General features: G+C 40.7%; 1 pseudogene; it reads right to left on the bottom strand.

The window, feature by feature from the left end:
• Positions 1-5,287: 5,287 nt before the first annotated feature.
• On the bottom strand, positions 5,288-6,092 carry LOC138386372 (large ribosomal subunit protein uL11-like; annotated as a pseudogene).
• Between the last annotated feature and the right edge of the window lie 11,179 nt (positions 6,093-17,271).

Below are 17,271 nucleotides of genomic sequence, written 5' to 3'. Positions count from 1 at the left end.
AATTGAGGAAAGACCACTAGATTTGGCAACTAGGTCTCTGTGTTGCAGAAACAAAATGTGGAATATCCACAAAATAGAATATAATTCAGCAATAAAAAGAAACCAAGTAGTGATGCATGCTACAAAGGATGATCCTTGAACACATGATGAGAGACGCCAGACAGAAAAGACTGTATATTATGTAGTGTATTTATATGAAATATTTTTAAAAAGGCAACCCTATAGAGACAGAACGCAGATTATCGGTTCCCTGGGGCGAAGGCTAAGCAATAGGAATTGACTGCAAATGGGTATGAGAGAGATTTAGGGGATGATGGAAACACTTTAAAACTGGATTGTGTTTTGTTTGCACAATTCTATAAATTCACTAAAAATCACTGATTTGTGCACTTAAAAACAGGTGAATTTTATAGTATTAATATATATTGAAGTATATAAATTATATCTCAATAAAGCTGTTAAAAAATAGGAAAAAAAATGTCTGCAGACCATTGTTCTAAGACCAAGCAAGAAGAGCCAAAGATATGTGTGAAACTTCATTAGCCCTACATAGAGGTGGAGATTGAAAAAGATTGGAGAAGGGACAGAATAAATGCATTCATTCAATAAAACACCTTTTGAGTATTTACTCTGTGGAAACTCCCCAGGATGTCTGGAAATAAACAGCTTTAAAGGAGAGGGAAGAACAAGACAGAAGACTGATGTAGGCCAGTTATGATGCCAGGGGCCTGTTGAGGTTAATGGTTTCAGTTTTCTCCTTAATGGGCCGAGCAGAGACATGTTATTAGAGTGACACTGGGGAGGAGCAATGGGAAAGAGTGAGTCGTTAGGGTGAAAATGGGAGGTGAACAGGGGACCTTTTTTCAGGTGGAAATCTGAGGTTGGGTGTGTTCAACATAGATGGAGAAAGTAGATTGGGGGGGTGTCAAACAAAAATGGATAATACATCTCTCCCCCCAAAACAAACAAAACAGCTTCCCATGGTCAAATCTACAAGGAGAGTGTTAATGGTTAAATTAACACTCAACCTTCAAACTCAAAAATTTTAACTTTTATGGCTATAAAGCCCTTCTCTCAACAGTTCACTATTTCACACTATAGCAGATACTGTAGGGGTTTTCTTGTTTGTTTGTTTGTTTGGTGACACAGGGTCTTGCTCTGTCTCCCTGGCTAGAGTGCAGTGACATCATCATACCTCACTGCAACCTCAAACTCCCGGGCTCAAGTGATCCTCTTGTCTCAGACTCTCGAATAGCTGGGACTACAGACACTTGCCACCATGCCAGGCTAATTTTTCTAATTTTTGTAGAGATGGGGGTCTCGCTCTTGCTCAGGCTGGTCTCAAACTCCTGGCCTCAAGCAATCCTCCCACCTCAGCCTCCCAAAGTGCTAGGATTACAGGTGTGAGCCACTGTGCCCAGCCACAGATATCTATTCAACATCCTTAACCTCCTTCTTCATTGCATACAGAGGTCCAATTTTGTTTGTTCTGGCATAAGCATCCCACACAAGTCACAGAGCCAAAGGCAAATCCTGATTGGTCTAAATAAATCCCAGTCGTCCCATTCCATCGTTTATGATTTGTTTAGAGATGGCCATGTTACCTGGTTCTGACCAATAAGATGTGAAGGGGAGGTCTATAAGGATTTAAGAGGTGTTCTATATTTATTGGAGAAGAGGAAAGGCCCTTCTATTTCTCTAAACATTGTTGCCTCTGAATGTGGTATCTGGAAATACTGTAGTCATTTTGTGGCCAGCGTAAGGATGACATTAACCATTGGTGAGGGCAGAACAAAGAGAATCACAGAAAGATGGACCCAGAGCCCTGAAATATTGCTTCTGGAGCCTACCGTACCTTTGGACATATTATTATATGAAATGATAAATTTCCCATTTTAGGGCCAGGTGTGGTGGCTCATACCTGTAATCTCAGTACTTTGGGAGGCTGAGGTGGGAGGATAACTTGAGGCCAGGAGTTCGAGACCAGCCGGGGTAACACAGTGAGACGCTCTCATGCCCCTACCCACCCCCCACAAAAAATTTAAAAATTAGCCCAGCATGGTGGTGTGTAACTGTTGTCCTAGCTACTTGGGAGGCTGAGCTGTGAAGCTGGGGCAGGAGTTCAAGGCTACAGTGAGCTATGATCGTGCCACTGTGCTCCAGCCTTAGTGACAGAGCAAAACCCTATCTCTAAAAAAAATAAATATATTAAAAAATAAATTTCCCATTTGAAATGGTTTTTCAGTTTCTTGCAGCCAAAAACTCCTGTTAACAAAAAAAAACAAGACTCTTCCATTGGCCTCTTCCATTTCTGGATCTAAAAGGGCCATCTGTGTCTCAGAGGCCTCTGGAAAGAGATTGATACAGTGAACAGAGCAAGGATAAGGGACTCCGGAAGGCCAGGGAACTGGCAAGGGGGGAACAAAGCAGTGGACCTTGGAATCTAAGGCTGGTGGAGTCCTGTGCAGCCAGCAGGCAGCTGAGTAAAATGGGAGGGGCTGAGCAATCAAGAGTACCAGGAAAGGAGCACCAGGGCAGGGTTAGCAAGTTGGGGCAGGTAAGCTTGGGAGAAAACAGACAAAGCGATGGAGTCAGAGAAGGGGAATGCTGAGTTAAGAGATTTCAGAAGTTTAGCAAGTTCTGGCACTAATGAGATCCAGTGTCTGCAGGGTCCAGACCAAGACAAATAGAGAGGGAAGTCCATAAAAATCAAGAAAGTTATGGAGTCTTATGAAATCAAGGAGTCTGAAGGAGCAACAGTTCAGATGTTGATCTTAGGAACACTGATGAGGAACAAAAAGGAGAAGAGAATGAGCCAGAGCTTAAAGTCATTTGGGTAGGTATAAAATGCTTACTATGGTTTTAGCAATGGTACCAATAATTTGAAGAAGAAAATGTAAAAAGATGGAATTATAGATGTTTAGGAAAGGGGAAAAGAAAAAGTGCAGAGAAGTGATGAAAGATTAGAAAGGTTTGATTTAAATATATATAGTTTTAAAATGTACAATCAGAATATAAATACATGTATATATAGATATCAGAAAAATATTTCTATACATGCTCTACCAAAAGCAAAAAAAGAAAACAAAACAAAAAAACACCAAATCCCCCAAAATTTGTCAGTATATGTTCAAGGCAGAAAGGGTATTCTTCAAATTGAATGAATGAATGCTCCTTGATCCTAACTTAAACATAGACACTTGATCTGGGAACCTTTCAATTTCTAGTGAGAGAATCTTAGGTCAGAAAATCCCATTAGCGCTGCATTCTTCACGACCCTTGATCTTGTTAATTGTTGATTGTAGTCTTGTGTAGTTGGGCCACCAAGATTACCATATGCCTCTCTACTTAGAAGGAAATTTTAACTAGAGCCAAGAAATTTCATCACTACTAGTATATTAAATATTTCTTGATTTCATTGTCTCTCTTCCCTGTTATTATATACTGGATACTAGATAACTTTCACATTTTTTGTTCAGATGCATTCTCTATCCTCAAGAAACTTAAAGTATGTTATTTCTTTTTTTTTTTTTTTGAGACAGAGTGTCGCCTTGTTGCCCTGGCTAGAGTGAGTGCCGTGGCGTCAGCCTAGCTCACAGCAACCTCAAACTCCTGGGCTTAAGCGATCCTACTGCCTCAGCCTCCCGAGTAGCTGGAACTACAGGCATGTGCCACCATGCCCGGCTAATTTTTTTTTCTATATCTATTTTAGTTGGCCAGATAATTTCTTTCTATTTTTAGTAGAGACGGGGGTCTCGCTCTTGCTCAGGCTGGTTTCAAACTCCTGACCTCGAGCGATCCACCCGCCTCGGCCTCCCAGAGTGCTAGGATTACAGGCGTGAGCCACCGCGCCCGGCCAAGTATGTTATTTCTGATAATGAATCACAGAAATAGAATGAATAAATTAAAATCCATAATATATAAAATCTTCAAAGTTCATTTTATCCAAAACTTTTAATCTCTTCCCTCACTTTTCCTCTTTTCTCCCCACCTTCAAATTAGAATTATCAACTAGTAACAAAAGTTTTGAGAAACTTATATTTTTTCTCTCTTATATCTGCTATTCACTATTTGAGAAGTAATGACACACTCCAAAACAGGGAAAGACTAAAAGAAGGTAAGACCTTGAAAAATAGATAAACATGTTAATTATCCAAAAGCTACAAATAGAGCAAAGGATGAGGGCCAACATTCGTCATATTGGGGCATTGTTTAAAAGCTTGTCCAGTGATTATTTAAATTTCTAGAACAATGTAGCTGTGTTTGACTTTGCTATTTACTAGTTGATTAGAGCCTAAACACTGTGCAGTTACATGGTAACTTGAAGGTTTCTGTCCAGTAAAAAAGACAACCATGAAAGCTATGGTTTCCCTATACCACATTAACTACTTTTGTATCTAACCTAACAATTTTATTTTCACATCCCTTGTGAATGCCTGTAAATTCTTAGTTCTTCAAAATACTCTTTGAACCAGCTTTACCGTCTTACTGGTCTCCCACGCCAATGAGTTAATAAGTCTTAAACATATATTCATTTTATATTTATGTGAGAATTATGTTTTTTAAATTTTGAAAAGTATATTTTGACACAGATAGCCCATATGATAAAGAGATTAACATCTTTTTAGCCTTTTGATGCAATGAGCTAACATATTTTAGACTTTTTACATTTCCACCTATGAGAGGAGCTGAGAGCAGGAAACAAGCAAGAGCAGAAACCTGGAGGCAAAAAAGGAAAGAGGCCAAGCTGAGAAGCCAGACAGATAAAGGACAATTGCCATGTTAAGGGTCACTCCCCTCTAGGTCACCCCAGCTGGCCCAAGCAAGCAAAGCTGTGTCACTATGCTCCTGACAGCACTTCTGGGCAGGCCCACCCTAGCACTGCCAAGTCGGGCAGCAATCTAGTTGGAAAAGTTGGAGTGTGGGGGTAGGGTAGGAGAATTATCTTGAACATATATAGCAAGCACAGTAAAGCCCCTCCCAATGGCTCTGCCATTGCGTACACTTGTAGTTTGATTTTATGGAAACTAGGATGTTTATTGCTGCTAAAATTAAAAATGGGGGAAAAAAAGAAAACTCTGTACCATCAGAGGGCAGTATTTGTTCTTTAGATTATGAAAAGGTAGCTTTGACTTGGCAAAAGATGTTGGCAATATTTTCTTATAATTTAAGCAGTGTGCCTACATTCACATCCAGGGTGAGACTTGCTCAGCCTTTATATTGCTTTTAAATCTTGCATGTTTATGTGTTTGTGTGAGAAATGATCCTTTATTAAAATATTTTCCTTTTTTCTTAACTAGCTGGGCATTTCACTGCACCACTGTTGATGTCATCTATCATGTCATGAGGGTGGTGGTCATCAACATTGCAGCCCACAGACTGGGCAGACCAAGGATCTCTTTAACGGTTCCAGAGAGTTCTCTGGCTAAAGATAGGTGCTGCATCTGTCTGGCAATGTTGACAATCTCATCAAAAGTGATATTTCTGGTGTGTTCAATGTTTTTCTGTCTCTTGGTGGTTCCTTGAGGGCTTTGATGATCAGGACAGAGGCAGAAGGTACCACTTCAATCTGGGCCTATCTGTTCTGAATAGTCAGTTTCACTGTAATCCTCAGACTCTTCCAGTCTGTGGTCCCAACCCCCAGGCCGAGGCCCACTACCAGTGGCCTGTTAGGAACTGGGCTGCGCATCACCGCCTGAGCTCTGCCTCCCTGCCCCCACTGTGGAAAAATTGTCTCCCATGCTGGGCTGCACAGCAGGAGGTGAGTGGTGGGCCAGCAAGGGAAGCTTGATCTGTATGTATTTACAGCCATTTCCCATCGCTTGCATCACCACCTGAGCTACGCCTTCCCCTTCCCCTCTTCCCTATGCATGGAAAAATTGTCTTCCATGAAACCAGTCCCTGGTGCCAAAAATGTTGGGGACCCCTGTTTTGAGTCACCGGTTGCCTTGGCGATGTCATCACCAACGTTTTTTTGGAGACAGACCCAGGAGGCCGATCTTGGGGACCAGGGCAGACATGGCACCAACTTGGCCACTGGTGCATCTCAGGAATACGACTTTGATCTCGTTGGGGTTGAACGTAGGGGGCATGGTGGAGGCAGCTGGTGTCGGATGAACCCGAAGAAAGTTGCACCTTGGGCTCCTCCAAGCCGAAAATGGAAAAGTTAAGGCTTCTTAAAATGTAGATTGTGTATGCCATATTTACAGTCATTCTTTATTTATTCATCTAATATATTTTATGCATTTAATATGTGCCAAGTACTAGTCTAGGTAACAGGGATACAGAGGAGAACAAGGCAGCCAGGACTTTGCTCTCACAGAGCTCATAACTAAACGGGGGAGAAATAATCAATAAGAAAAATATCAGATGGTCATAAATGCTGTGCAGATAAAGTAGGGGTCATGTGGGTTTACTCCTTCACTTAATCATCACTCCCTCCTGCAGAATCTAAACAGGAAATCAAGGAAGAACAATTATATTGGCCTGATAAAGCCACTGTATGCAAATTCCAACATCATGTAACAGACACCTGTATGACCAAGTCACATTTTATAGCATTATATACCAATAAAGCTTTGTTTTTAAAATCCAACTTCATCTGTATTTATTTATTTATTGTCCATTCCTACACCTGACCTCACTTCCTTGAAAAAGTTGAAGAGATGTTACCCTAGGGAGAAGGAAGGAGGAGTGAGTTTTTCTTCTGCTCTCCCTCCCTCCCGTTCCAGGCTTTCATCCACTGGTGGGGCTTAAATGGCTGTGAGTGTATGAACATCTGCATGCTCAGTCGTCACTGAGACTAACAGCTGAAAAAGACCCCTCAGAGAGCAGGATACTTTTATCTTTGTCCCTTCATCTCAGTTTCCTCATTTGTAAAATGGGATATTAATACCTGTTTTCACTGGGCTAGCATAAGGATGAAATAAGATAGTGTATGCATAGCACAGTATCTGACATGGAGTAAGTACCTAATACGTGGAAGTTTAAAAAAATCTCTTGCCTCCACCTCTCCTGAGCTCCAGATATGTTGTCTTCCAAGTGTACAGAATTAATGTTTATTAAAATTTGAGATAACTAAGTCTGGCAAGTAATTGAAAAACAAGGTCAAGATTTTATAATATTTTGAGTGACTGGACTAACCCCAACAGGATGAGATATTATGGAGATAAAAACAAAGTCCGGCATTTACATTAAGAAATATCCACTGCAAGAGCACAGGATAGGAAAGAGTTAACTTAATAGCAATTGATGTGAAGCACACAGAGGGCGTTTAATTGACAGCAGATGCAGGAAGAACACACTGTGGAGTGGCTGCCAAGGAAGCTTATGTAAACCTGCGCTGCCCTAATTGAGGTTCAGTGTCCAGATCAAGGAGAGGAATGGCTCCATTTTACAGGGTGGGATCTAGGAATCTTATTTGTAACAAGCTTACTTAGGGGACCCCATCTGGGAGTCACCAGCCTCTATCACTCACTTCGGCAGTGAGGCCATCTTATCTTGTACAATTATTTTTTTTTTTTTTTTTTTTAGCCAGAGTCTCGCTCTGTTGCCCTGGCTAGAGTGAGTGCCGTGGCGTCAGCCTAGCTCACAGCAACCTCAAACTCCTGGGCTTAAGCGATCCTCCTGTCTCAGCCTCCCGAGTAGCTGGGACTACAGGCATGCGCCACTATGCCCAGTTAATTTTTTCTATATCTATTTTAGTTGGCCAGATAATTTCTTTCTATTTTTAGTAGAGACAGGGTCTCGCTCTTGCTCAGGCTGGTCTCAAACTCCTGACCTTGAGCGATCCACCCGCCTCGGCCTCCCAGAGTGCTAGGATTACAGGCGTGAGCCACCGCGCCCGGCCTCTTGTACAATTATTGTCTTATTTATGCATCCTGTTTTCCCTTAAAGGAGCACATATCACTTGGATTTGTTTCCCTATTTCCTACCACCTAGTCTAGAATCCAGCAGGTGCTTGACAATGTTTGCAGCTGACTTGGATGCAGCATGAGTAACACCTGCAGCCCTCTCTACTTGCTTTCTTCACACCTTCTGTGACTTGTGGGTGCTAAAGTCTCTATCTTGCTGGAGATACAAACTTTGAGTCTCTACTCAAGTTGTTGGTTCTCAGACTTCAAGGTGCATCAGAGTCTCCTGCAGGACTCATTTTAACACAGATTGCTGGGCCCCACACCCAGAGTTTCTGATTCAGTAGGTCTGGGGTGGGACCCAAGAATTTGCATTTCTAACAAGCCCCCCCAGAACACACTTTGAGAAATATTATGCTAGGTTTTTGCTTTCCTTCTTTTTATGTTGTGGGTGTTGGTGTTTCTAACCTATAATTCCCTTTTGTTCATATTAACTCCAATATGTTCCATAGTGTCTCTCTGCTTGTAGGACACTTACAGTAACTTTATTTCTATGGAATTAAGGTATACGGTGGCCTTCTATTTTAAATCTTTCTGCGACCACTGGCTCTGTGGTCCAGGGGTTCATCCTCACACAGAGGCTATGCACTTAGAAGGCATTCTTGCTGAAGAAATTCAGCAGAGGGAAGGGTTAGCGTTGACTAGAGCAACTGGGAAAGCTTCACAAAAGGGATTGGATTTGAATGCGTCCTCAAACGAAGATTTGTCTATTTAGAAGGGAGAAGAAAGAACATTCCTGACAAGGGAATTGTATGCACAGTGACCCCGAAGCACAGGAGTACGTCCTGGGATGACACTGAGGCACCGAGTCACACTGGAACACACATCTCTGCAGTGAGGTGGTGAAATCATTGTGAGAAGGAGCCTGTCTGTTGCCAGAACTATTATGACCTCTTAAGTGCCATCAGCCATGCTGGAGCCAAAGTGATGTTGATTTTGTTGTAGCAGCTTATTAAGCTGTCCTGGAGCCTCACGGGCAGGGTGCTGTGTGGGCAGCACCATCACGGGACTGGGTGTGTTTACTCCTGAGGCCCAGGACAGATCATTCTACTTCTTCTTTCTGGAGAAATAGCTCCCACCCCTGCAGGGTGTAGCAAGAGCTGACCTGAGGAAGCAGCTTTGCTCAATAGGAAATGAGCTATGATGGTGAAATAAGGAAGCCCTGCTGGGCTTCAGCCTGATGGTTTTCAATTATGAAGAGAATGTACAAAAAGTGAACATGATAGCAGAAAGCTGGAGACTACCCCAATACCCATCAATAAGACATTGGTTAAACAAACTGTGGAATGTCTATGCTGTAGCATATTGTGAAGCCCATAGGAAAAAGTAGGTAGAACTAGACGTAGTGACCCAGAAATTACTCCTAGTTACATGGTTAAGAGAGAAAAACAAGTTGGCAAAATAGGGAGTATATTGTATTTCCATGATTTTAAAAATAAATCAGTTAAAAACTCTTTAAGGATGTTCACAAGGTGACTATTAACAGTTTGCCAGTGGAAAGGGGAGTGAGGTTAAAGTGGGAGGTAGAGGGCTTAAGTGGAGTTTTTTTAGTTTTAAAATTAAATTTCTGAATGGTTTAAATTTTTTCAAACATGCAATTGTAATAAATACTAGCTAATGCTTACTAAGTGCAAGGCATTATTCCAAGTGTTTTAGACCTATTAACCTATTTAATCCTCCCAACAAACCTCTGCATATAGATACTGTTAATTTCCCCCATTTTACAGATAAGGAAACTAAGGCCCAGAGCAGTTCACAGGTAATAAATGGGAAAACTGGGATTTGAACCCAAGTCATCCGGCTTCAGAATTTGTACACTTTCTCTCACTAGCATGTCTCTCAGCGGACCACGTTGGTCCACTGGATGCTGTGACTGTAATATGATCCCAGTTTGAAAAAAAAAAAAAAACCTTGTGCATAGAAGAAAAAAATGGAAGTCTCGAAAGCTAGCCCTTTAAAACATTGGTCCAAAGATTCACACTGAATTCCAGCTCAGATGGGATAATTCAGGCATGAAATTCAGTGGAAAGCCTTGCTTCTCTCTCCTACCCCAAACTGTCAGTTAAGATTTCTTGAACAAGTACTAGATGTTTTTACCACCCACATAGAGATGCGACTTACTATGCAAATATCTCTGGACAGAGTATAATTATCTCAGATTTAATCATATACATCTCTGATTTAACATTATTATACTAAGGTATAGATAGCAGATATATACAAAGAGCAGGTTGTGATAGGAGGGGGGAAAGACAGGCAGGATGGAGGGAGCCTGAGAGCACCATAGGGTTCACATGGGGAAGGCTGGAGGCAGCAGGTTGTCATATACTAGTTATCAATGACACCCCCTTACAGTGATACAAGCCTCACCTTTCATAAGCACTTGCCCATATATTTACACATTTGATCTTTACAACTTCTTATGAGCTAGAGAAGACAGATATATCCATTTTATAGATAAGGAAACCAAGGATCCAGGAGACTGTGACTTGGTAAATTACTAAGCTGTAACCCCAAACTCCTTCCAGAATTCTTGAATCACACCCAGACACCTCAGCCACATCACAACCTTACCCAGGGTTGGGCCTGAGGCAGCATCAGTGGGAGAAAGTGTAGCAGATAGAAGCTCCAGATGTGAAGGGTGGGGATAGGACCCTGGCCAGCACCCACTGAAGGATGTCCAGGTGGGACAACAGAGCAAGAGCCCTGCTCAACCTAGAGGCAACAAGAAGGTGCCAAGGCCACAGACTGTGGGAAAGGCCCTAGTGTGGACACCAAGCAGCTAAGGAACAGGGCAAGAGTTTTGATTTTGGCATCTATATGCCAGGACTTTGCTCCCATCCCTTCCCTTACTATGTCCCCATTTTTAGAATCTTCCTCCTACTTTTTTTCCTTCATTCTTTTTTTTCCCCTCTCCCACTCTAACTGCAAGCTCACATTTACAGTTGTAAAAAGGGGGGAATAAGTGATAATTTTTTAAGTGAAAGTTGCCTTACCGATGGGCTTGGGTTTGTAATCCTATTCCCTTGAGTTCAATTCAATTTAAATTCCTCCTAAATCTTTGAACTTTTTTCCACTTTACCTCCTGTTTATTTTTTTTTTCACGCCAAGTATTTTGGGATGGACACCTCCTGTTTAGAATGGGTGAACTTCCATAACTCAATTGCCTCACTCCTTAATTAAATCTAATTAATCAATTTAGTGCTTCTTTCAATCTTGAAATCTTTTCGTATTCTTTCTACCCGCCAGTGCTATAGCAGTGTTACATATTGAAATGACCTCCAGCTGAATTTTGCATGTCTCTAAATGGCTTGTTTTGACTCCATGATCACATCTCCTAAAAAGGTCATGCTAATGACATGAAAACGTGGATGTGCCCCACAAATCCGTGCTATCTAGAGGAAAAAGAAAATTAAAAATGAAAACAAATGCTGCATACAATTCCTCTGGGGTAAGTAGATGACTCCTGAAACTTCCTGCAGTGTGTGTTTGCATTACTGAGAGTATTAGGAGGGAGAGAGCCCTGAGGAGGCAGGAAAATTAATTCAAACACTGCTGTGTGTTACAAGGAAGGCAACTCATGGTTTTTACTTTACAGCTTCCACATTTTACTTTTGCTCTCGCGATGGCCCACATAGTTCTGAAAATTGCCACCAGGGGGCAGGAGTGTGCCAATGTCAGGTGTCTGTGGGGTTTGGGCTTTTCGTTTCCTCACAGAGGAATTTCTGATCCTATTGTACAGATTAAGAAACTAAGGTGAACAGTGAAGTAAATAGTAGGCAACCTAGCCTACTATTCATGAGTGGCAGAGGTAGGATTTCAACACTGGTTTGGGTAATCTATGGGCTGAGCTCTCTTAGAGCTCACTTGAAGATAGCTATGATTTCTACGTTTAAAAAATGTTTTCAATCTCCTTTTATTAAAAGCAACACATTAAGAAAGCTTCAAGCACTATTACTGCAACTCATTTTTTTCATGTTTCCCCCACCACCACCACTTATTTCTATTTTTTTCATTCATAATCCTTTCAGCTCTGTTCCAGTTGTCAGAGCCTCCTCCCCTTCCACCAACCTTGACTTTGTGTCCCTCCGTTGGGAAGCCATTTCTGTGACAGCTTCTGTTCTATTGTCTTGTAATTTAAAGACTCCAGCAGAATCACATCTAATATAAACATGTGTTACCAAGATTGGATCTACAAGCTAGGGCTGGCTAGATGCGCTATGCCGGAGCATACACTCCAGGGATGGTTAGTGAAGCCCACCACCAAATGCTTCAGATGGCTCTGTGTCCAGTCACATGGGAGGCTTTGTTAACCAGCACAATGGATGTTAGAGGGGTTTCACCGGCAAAGGTGGTACCCCAGATGTGCGGATTCTTGGAAATATTGAAGAGCACTCCCTGCCATTGCAGGGGCAGGGACACAGGCCCAGTGGCCCACACCCTGTAGAACAGCACTCTCAGCTTGACTCCTAAATGGTCCTGTGATCCAGCCACTGATTCAGAAGAGACTTGGGCAAGTTGAGTTTGACAAGATGGTAGCTGAATCCTCACGGGAGACTAACGTTTCATTTCTTTCCTGTGAAATGGAGTGGTACCTAAAAGGATGGAGACCTGGGGCTTCATCAAGTCTACAGAAAAGTTCCAAGACTGTTCATGTACTTGCCTGATAATAAACATTATGTGTGTGTGCAAGTTTAGGCTAAGACTTACTTTCATGGTGGCCATGATGTGGGTCAGGAGATCCGTGGACCTCATCTGTGATCTACCAAATAGATGCTAATTATTAACGGAAAAATTGCCTTGGTTTGGGTGGTCCATAATATCTTTTTTACACCCTGCTTCACAGAAAATCCCCCCAGCAAATATATCTGCATCTCTTCCCTTCTTCCATGAGGGAAAAGTCCAGGGTGGGAAGGGTGGGGGAAAGGATAGTCACCTACATCCTTTCTCTGCGTGTTCCTTACCGGCTGGAGGAAGCGTATTTCCCTCCTTTCTGTTATTTACAAGCTTGTTTCCTGCAGCTCCTTTTTTTCTTTCTCACAGGGAGTAGCATGTTGTCTACACAAAGTGTGTTCATTAATTAACAAGCCCTTTGGCAAGTTTTTCTAAGCTAGGTTGTAACACTTCAGCAATTCACTTTTAAAAAACTGTTTATATCAAATATTTAAAGCAACAGTGTCCTTTAAAATACAACATATTAATAAAATTGCCGAAGAAATAAATTTATTTTATCATTACACTTATCTTTCCTTCCAAGATGTCTTTGTTGATTCTAAATCCCGAAGAGTCCATCTCAGAAACTACGACTCCCTCTGCCACACACAGGCACCCATTTCCGCATTTATTGCTTTGGTCCAGGCTTTTATCATCTGTTGTTTACGTTGTTATCATTGTCTAGATTGGTTACTATCGTTCCATAGTTCGTTTTATTTAATGGAGGTAAAGTTCACCAATTTAAAACGAACAGTTCAATGAATGTTTACATGCGTATACACCCCTGTGATCAGCCAGGTGGAGGTATAACACATCTCCAGCACCCCCAAAAGGCTCATCCTCTTCCTTGTCAATTCCTAATCCCCGAAAAACTAACAACTAACTACTACCATCACAGATTATTTTCATCTTTTTTTCTTTCTTTCTTTCTTTTTTTTTTTTGTAGCTCTGTCACTCAGGCTACAGTGAGTACAATGGCTCGCTCGATCATAGCTTCATAGCTCACTACAACCTCAAACTCCTGGGCTCAAGCAATCCTCCTGCCTCAGCCTTCCAAGTAACTGGGGACTACAAGTGCATGCCAGTATCCACTATGCCTGGCTAATTTTTTTATTTTTTATTTTTTGTAGAGACAAGATCTCGCTATATTTCCCAGGCTGGTCTTGAACTCCTGTTCTCAAGTGATTCTTCCGCCTCAGCCTCCCAAATTGCTGGGATTACAGGCATAAACCACCTTGCCCAGCCCATCTTTTCTTGAACGTAATTGAATCAAACAGTATATACTCTTTGGCATCTGGTTTCTTTTTTTCTTTTTTAGTTATTTTTCTTTATTCCCCTACCTTCAACTTTCCCAAGGCATTCGGTTTCTTTGCTCAACATTGAGCAGTGAGATTTATTCACTGTGTGGCATATAACAGTAATTTACTCTTTTATATTGCTGTGTGGCATTCCATTATATGAATATATCAGTTTGGTTATCCAGTGGTCCATTGATGGACTTTTAGGTTGTTGCCAGTTTTGGGTTATTGTGAATAAAGCTGCTAAAAATGTTCTTGTACATGTCTTTTGGTGGACTCATTTTCTTCAAATATATACTAGGAATGGAATTGCTGGGTTATAGGAGACACATATGATTAGTTTTAGTAGATACTATGCTACAATTTCTCAAAATTGTGTCAATTTAAATTCCTACCAGCAATGGATAAAGTTCAGTTGTTCCATATCCTCATCAACAGTTGGTATTAGTAATTTTAAGGTGAGCCATTCTGGTAGATGTGTGTTAGTAAATTACTGGGGTTTTAATTTGCATTTTTCTGATTTGAGCACCTTATTTATGTGCTTATTTATCCATTTGGATATACTTTTGTGAAATACTGTTTGTGTTTTGCCCATTTTTCAAATTTAGGTTTTCTTTTTCCTATTGATTTGTAAAAGTTCTTTATATTTTCAGATAATGAGTCTTTTGTTGGATGCACATATGGTGAAAGTCTCCCAATGTAAGACTTGTCTTTTCATTATTTCAGTAGTGTCTTTGATAAATAATCTCTATTTTAACCAATCTAACTCATCAATTTTGTGTGTGTGTGTATTGCCTATGTGTCATGGCTAAATAATCTTTACCTATCCTAACATCATGAAGATATGCTCTTATTTTCTTCTAGAAACTTTGTTTTAACAATTAAGTTTATGATCCATTTCAAATGAAATTTTGAGTAAGATGAGAAGTGAAGGATCAAGGTTCTTTTTTTTTTTTTCCATAAGAATATCAAGTTGGACAAGATGTGATGTCTCATGCCTGTTATCCTAGCACTCTGGGAGGCTGAGGCAGGAGGATCACTTGAGGTCAAGAGTTCGAGACCAGCCTGAGCAAGAGTGAGACCCTGTCTCTACTAAAAAAAAATAGAAAAATTAGTCAGGCAACTAAAAAAAATACAAAAAATTAGCTGGGTGTGATGGCACATGCCTGTAGTCCCAGCTACTTGGGAGGCTGAGGCAGGAGGATCTCTTGAGCACAGGAGTTTGAGGTTGCTGTGAGCTAGGCTGACACCATAGCACTCTAGCCCAGGCAACAGAGCGAGACTCTGTCTCAAAAGAATATCTTTTTTTGTCTATTGCTGGACTTTATTAATATTTTGTTTAGATATTTATATCCAATCTTATTAAAGATATTGTCCAATAATGTTCTCCTTTTGCATTGCCTTTTTCAGATTTTTTTTTTTTTGAGACAGTCTCGCTCTGTTGCCAGGGCTAGAGTGCCATGGCATTAGCCTAGCTCACAGCAACCTCAAACTCCTGGGCTCAAGCAATCCTTCTGCCTCAGCCTCCCAATTAGCTGGGACTACAGGCATGTGCCACCATGCCTGGCAAATTTTTTCTATATATATTTTTAGCTGTCCAGATCATTTCTTTCTATTTTGAGTAGAGACAGGGTCTCACTCTTGCTCACGCTGGTCTCAAACTCCTGACCTCAAGCAATCCTCCCACCTCGGCCTCCCAGAATCCTAGGATTACAGGCGTGAGCCACCGTGCCCGGCCCTTTTTCAGATCTTTATATCAGGATTTTGCTGGCCTCATAAATCAGGTTGAAAAGTGTTCCCTTTTTCTCTATTTTTTAAAAGTATTTGAAGATTTTTGAAAACATTTTAAAATATATTTTATTTTATTTTTATATATCTTTTGTTTCAGAGACACTATATTGCCCAAGCTGGACTTGAACTCCTGGGCTCAAGTGATTAACCTCAGCCTCTTAATTTGAAGAAGATTAATATTTTTTCTTTCTTAAATATTTTTAGTAATTCACTGTTAAAGCCATCTAAGCATGAAGTTTTCCTTGTGGGAAGGTTTTAGTTACAGATCCAACTTATAGGAATATTCAGATTTTTTTCTTTATTCTTGTATCAGTTGTACTTACTTGTATTTTCCAAAGAATTTGCTAATTTCATCTAAATTGTCCAACTTATTACACAAGGATAGTTATAATATTTTACTATCTTTTTAATGTTGTAGGATCTGTAGCAATAGTCTCCTTTTTATTCCTAATATTGATAATTCGTGTTTTTTCTTCCTGATAATGTTGCTAGGAAATTTTTTAAATAGCCATTTTATTTTGGAATAATTTTAGAGTTATAGAAAAGTTGTGAAAGTAGTATAGAAAGTTCCCATACACTTTTCACCCAATTTGTTTCCCCTAATACATTTGTCAAAACTAGGAAACCAACATTAAGATATAACTATTAATTAAACTCCAGACTTTACTCATATTTCACCAGATATCTTTTTTTTTTTTTTTTTTTTTTTTGAGACAGAGTCTCACTCTGTTGCCTGGGCTAGAGTGAGTGCTGTGGCGTCAGCCTAGCTCACAGCAACCTCAAACTCCTGGGCTTAAGCGATCCTACTGCCTCAGCCTCCCGAGTAGCTGGGACTACAGGCATGCGCCACCATGCCCGGCTAATTTTTTGTATATATATATTTTAGTTGTCCATATAATTTCTTTCTATTTTTAGTAGAGATGGGGTCTCGCTCTTGCTCAGGCTGGTCTCGAACTCCTGACCTCCAGCGATCCACCGGCCTCGGCCTCCCAGAGTGCTAGGATTCCAGGCGTGAGCCACCGCGCCCGGCCCAGATATTTTAATTGATGATCTTTTTCTATTCTAGAGACCAATCCTGAATACTACATTGTGTTTAGTTATTAGTTTTTCAGTCTTTCCTTATTTTTCATGATCTTGACAGTTTGGAGGAATACTGGTCAGATACTTTGTAGAATGTACCTCAGATTGGGTTTGTCTTATTAGACTAGGGTTATGGGTTTTTTGAAGGAATACCACAGAGATGATGTGCCCATCACATCCTATCTAGGGGTATATGATATTCACATGATATCACTGGTGATATTAACCTTGATCACTTAGTTAAAGTAGTATCCGCCAGGTTGCTTCACTGTAAAATTACTGCTTTTCACTCTATATTTCGTTGTTTGCAAGTGAGTCACTAAGTTGGGGGAGAAAGAAGGAGGAAGTTAAGCTTCACCTCCTAGAGTGAGGAGTATCTACATACGTTATTTGGAATTCTTCTGCAAGGAAGATTTGTCTCTTTTTCCCCATTTACTTATTTCTTCAATCATTTTTTTATATGGGTATGGATGGAT

Source organism: Eulemur rufifrons, chromosome 7, assembly GCF_041146395.1.
Source record: "Eulemur rufifrons isolate Redbay chromosome 7, OSU_ERuf_1, whole genome shotgun sequence".
Classification (NCBI taxonomy): Eukaryota; Metazoa; Chordata; class Mammalia; order Primates; family Lemuridae; genus Eulemur; species Eulemur rufifrons.
Note: the sequence above shows the minus strand (reverse complement) of the source record. Positions and strands in the feature narration are given on the sequence as shown.